The following is a 5,282-nucleotide window of genomic DNA, read 5'->3' on the forward strand; positions in this document are numbered from 1 at the left end:
TTCTCAATATTGGACATATTGCTAAGTTATGCAGCTTCCAGTTCTGCCTGGTCTCCTTTTTGCGATTTCAAGTAGCTTTAGTCCCTAAAAAATAAAGCTGAACTTTGAAACAATTGCATAAGGAATTGCTTTTGGTATGTTTGTATGTTCGTTTGTTTTAGCCAACAATCAAACTAGGTAGGAATGAACACTTAAATACCCAACTCTCCCCCTCCACAAACACAGATGAAAGCCAAGTAAAGAAATACATCAAAAGATTCCCAAGATTCCTCAGGGGAAGCCATTGGATCTAACACACCCCTCGATTGTCAGAACCTTGAAACCAAAAAAAAGGATTTGCTGGCAAATGTAAATATGCCATCAAATCTAATGTGCGCTGTTAATTCTCACAACATTAATTTGGCCAAAAAAAGGTAAGCATTAGATTCAAGTAAATACAGTAAATCTGGTCTCATTTGGCAGTACAGATGCTCTGGGTGTTCTTCAAATCCATCTCCTGCAGGCTGCAAGAGGAGACCTTACTCCAGTTAAGTGACACAGTTATAGTATTTATAATCTAAATTCTATCTTATGTGACTCCAAGTTAAAAATAGAACAGACAGTGTTCCCTGATAATTCTATGAAAAGCAAGGGATTTGGGACTACTGTAATGTTCTCAGTGTGAGGCTTCCCTGCACCTAGGCCTGCACCATTCACCTGTGGGGAGGAAACGGCAATGGCTGCCAATCAAATTTCTGGACCACGGTCACAGTCTTATTACTAACCTAGAACTTTGCCTGCCATTTTTCTGCCAGTTGCAATGGGGAGCAAAAGGCTGCAAGATAATGGAGCACAAACAAACACTATCGTATTTTGCCATTTTGCTAGATATTTCTCATCCACATCCAAGCTGATTCTCACCTTGATTGCTATGAAGGGTCAAATAGTCTTAGAAAGACAGTGACACAAAAAAGCCTCCTGTTTTTCAAAGATTTATGAAAAGGACAGTGGTCTTTCTTCATTCCCCTACTTAAAGAAATGGCCAAAACAGAAAGCAACTTCTTGAATGATAAGTACCCTCCAAGACTGATTTTTGCTTAGAATTTCTCCCTCAGAATATTACTACAGGTGCTGCAGACCTGGGAAGGGATCTGCAAAAGTGGGGCAGTGTTTTGGCTCTGTACAGATCTGCTTCATGCCTTGGCCTTCCCCAACCAGGGGACTTTCAGATACTTTGGGTGACAAATCCCACCAGTCCCAGCCAGCATGGAAGACACAAAGTTCGCAAAGCCTGGTGTTTGATTGATGCTGTGCTTCCAGGTTGCCGCCAGAGGGCAGTATGCTGTTAAGATGGACATCTAGTTCCAGTTCCCCTTTCAAACTTCAGGTGTTTGTAAGACCTGGTATCCAATTAAAGATTTTAGGATAGCTGGCATTAAACTTACAGCCCCCTCCCCACTTTACTTTTGCCAATCATTCTGGGAACTGCAGCTTACCACTCATAGAGCTACAGTTCATGGCACCCTTAACAAACCACAGTTCCCAGGCTTCTTCAGGGAAAGTAAAATGCTTTAAATTTATGATGTGTACACAGCCCAGGGACGCAGGTGGCGATGTGGGTTAAATCACAGAGCCTAGGACTTGCCAATTGGAAGGTCAGCGGTTCGAATCCCCGCAACGGGGTGAGCTCCTGTTGCTCGGTCCCTGCTCCTGCCAACCTAGCAGTTCAAAAGCACTTCAAGTGCAAGTAGATAAATAGGTACCACTCCGGCGGGAAGATAAATGGCGTTTCCATGTGCTGCTCTGGTTCACCAGAAGCGACTTAGTCATGCTGGCCACATGACCTGGAAGCTGTCTGCGGACAAATGCTGGCTCCCTCGGCCTATAGAGCGAGATGAGCGCGCAACCCCAGAGTCAGTCACGACTGGACCTAATGGTCAGGGGTCCCTTTACCTTTACACAGTCCATGTAGCTCTCCCTGACCCTGCTAGATTTGAGCGCAGCAGTGACTCTCCTCCGGTCTATAGATTTCTACCTTTCTTCTCCATTCCCACAAAAATAAAATAATAATCATTTCATTTCCCTGTGCGAGGTGTGTGAAATTTCAATTAGAAACGGATTGGATGGGTGAGTGGAAGGTGAATGCAGTCATTCAGGGTCTGGATAGTTCACTTCCTTATCAAGAAGGGTTATTATCAGCAATTAAACTGACATCTTCATATTGCCACTTGATTTGATAATGATGCAATTATTGTGGCTTTTAACAAGATTAAATTGCTAATTGGTTTGATTAAGTGCAAATCTCTGAGCTGAGCCACGCATCTCTTCACCAACAAAGCTTGGCAGGGACTAAAAATGTTCCTGGAGGAGAAGCTTGTCTGGATGTCAGCCTGTCTAGTGAGCATTTCCTTAGAGAGATCCTGGGGCACAGCACCATGGTCCAAAAATCCCATCTCCCCGCATTCAGCGCCAGTCGTCTTCCTTTCCCTTTATTCCAGATGCTTCTTGCAGCGAATCAGAAGAAGAAGAAGAGGAGGAGGAGCAGGAGGAGGAGGAGTTTGGATTTGTATCCCGCTTTATCACTACCCGAAGGAGTCTCAAAGTGGCTAACATTCTCCTTTCCCTTCCTCCCCCACAACACTCTGTGAGGTGAGTGAGGTTGAGAGACTTCAAAGAAGTGTGACTAGCCCACAGTCACCCAGCAGCTGCACGTGGAGGAGCAGAGATGTGAACCCGGTTCACCAGATTACGAGTCTACAGCTCTTAATCACTACACCACACTGGCTCTCAGAAGCCGCACTTTTGTTTCTGAACGTTTTGGAAGTCGAACGGACTTCTGGAACGTATTCCGTTCAACTTCCAAGGTACGACTGTAAATGCCAGTCATGTAGAACTGCACCCTAATTTAAGGTTACCAGATTTTTTTCAATGAATCTGGAGAAGCTTTAAATACATACATACATACTACACATTCAGGACATTGTTGCTGCAGCGATGGCGGTGGCAGAGGGGTAGCCGCTGCCTTGACCTCAACCACCACGTTTCCCTTTCCTCCGAGGCTTATATCTCCTTTCTCCATGAGCCTGGGCAAACCCTGAGTTGTTGGTTCTTCAGTGGTGGTGGTGAGGAAGCAGTGCATGGTGGGTCAGGCATGGAGGGCAGCAAAGGAGGGCCGAGAGCGGTCATGGCAGCGAGGCTCGGGCAGTGCAATGCCTCCCTTCCCATCAGAGCAGCCCCAATCCCATTCCTACTTGCGTGCAAGCAGGAGGGCGTGGGGATCCCTCAGCTGGGAAGGGAGGCTTCCCGTTGCCTGAGAGATCCCTGCCCCCTCCTGCTTGCACACAAGCTCTGATAGGCAGCATGAAGCCTCCCTTCACAGCTTAGTTGCTGGGGTCAGGGAAGGTGGAGGCAGCCCGGAAGCTGCATCTTAGAGCCCCTGCACCACCATCATATGGGGACTTCTGAGCAGCTCCTGAAGCCAGCCAGAGCCAACTGCTCCAGGCTGCTGAGAGACTGCCGCTGCTGCATTTCCCAGGGCCATTAGATGAAATCCAGGGACATTCCGGAGATGGAATTTGTCCGGGGACTTATTCACAAATCCGGGGACTGTCCCCGGAAAATGGGGACATCTGGTAACCCTAGGCCCTAAATGCATATGTTGAAGAACTGTAGTGTAGTGGTGGATCAAATGAGGAGGGGGAGAACCATGGATTCTACCTTGAGCTCCTTGGAAGAAAAGGTGCCCTATAAATGCAATAAATAAATAAATTGGGTGGAGTAACACCTGTCAAGCTTCAGGGAATCAGCTTCCTCCCCGCCCCCGCCCCCCCGGTTGCAGTAGATAAGCAGAATAAAGGAAAGGGAGTCTTCTTACCAGTTAGAAACTTTAATAATTACAGTGAGAGAACAAAGAACACATCTCCTAGAAATGGTGGTGCTCCCAATTAAGGAATCCACCCCCTTACGTCCCTATTAATCTAGGGCACTTCCACGTCTTGTAACCTGAGCCTGTCCTGTCTGTGCTTTGTGTGCTTTCTCTTCTGCCACTTTCTCAGCTCTTCTTGACCTTGGGGAGAGTGGAGGAATGCTTTCCAGAGACGGTGAATCTGTTAACCCTCTCTCTCCCAGTGTTTCTTCTCCTAGATGTTCCCCATCCAGTATTTCCCAGCTCCTGCACTTCTGAACTATGTCCCTCTGCAAACCACTGTTCCAAATCTATACTGTCCTCCTGCTCCTGGGAAGATTCAGGATCCGGGTCAGGAGGAGAGGGAGGGGGAGGCTCCCACCATTCCTCCTCAGGGAAGCCCTCCTCAGCACGGTGCCTGACAACACCCTAGAATTGTAGAGTTGGAAGGGGCTCTGAGGATCACTGCAACGCTCTGCAATGCACAAATATGCAGTCTGGATCGAACCTGCAACCTTGGCGCTATTTGCACCACGTTCTAACCAAGTGAGCTATCCAGGCCACAGGTGATCTTTCACATTCGAGCACTGCACACCATTCTGCCTTCCTTTGCTCCAAGCCTCTTCAGGTGTGTTGCTGCCTACATTGCCTGTGCAATTGCAGAGGGTTTCCCCAAGGGCTTGCCCCACACTGAGCCATGCAAAGCCTGCCATTGAGCTCATCCCTGTTTCCTCTGCTCTGCCTCTGCGTGATTCACTCTCACTCATTGCTATGCATTCCTGGGGCATTGCAAAGGTAGCCGTGCAATCGGCTGGCACAGTGAGACAGAAAGCAGCACAGTCATTGAGAATGGAAATCCCGAGCAGAGTCCAAGCTGGCTCTTGAAGCTCATTACTTCAGCGGCGCCCACAAATCCGCCTTCACGTTTCATTATTTTAATGCAAAGTTGCAGAACCCTTTGGAAGAATGGCTTTGATACCATACAGAAATCTGCCTCGGTTTGCTGCGCGCAGTGGGTCTCTGCTGCCCCTACATTGGCTGCTGCTCGCATGGGATGGGAATGTGCCTGAGCCCATCTACGCTAACTAAATTTCACAGCTCATGCACCCTCCATCACTTTCGATTTCAGCCAAGGACATTATGAAACAGGTGGACGTGCGCCAAATCAGACGGAAGGGACAAAAAGGAAATGTTCTTCTCCCTGTTAGCAAGGACTAGCGAATGAGCATCTGTACACATGGTCAGATTGACGGAAAAATTAAAAATGGGTAAAAGGGGAAGGAAAGAGAAGAGGATGGAAGTTCCTGGGACTGTGAAATGTTCGACCAAGTGGTCACTGGTGGAAAGAAGAGCTGAGGCAGAGCCTCAACAAACCATACATTTACAGCACATGCCACAC

The sequence above is a fragment of the Podarcis raffonei genome, chromosome 6 (genome assembly GCF_027172205.1).
Source record: "Podarcis raffonei isolate rPodRaf1 chromosome 6, rPodRaf1.pri, whole genome shotgun sequence".
Classification (NCBI taxonomy): domain Eukaryota; kingdom Metazoa; phylum Chordata; class Lepidosauria; order Squamata; family Lacertidae; genus Podarcis; species Podarcis raffonei.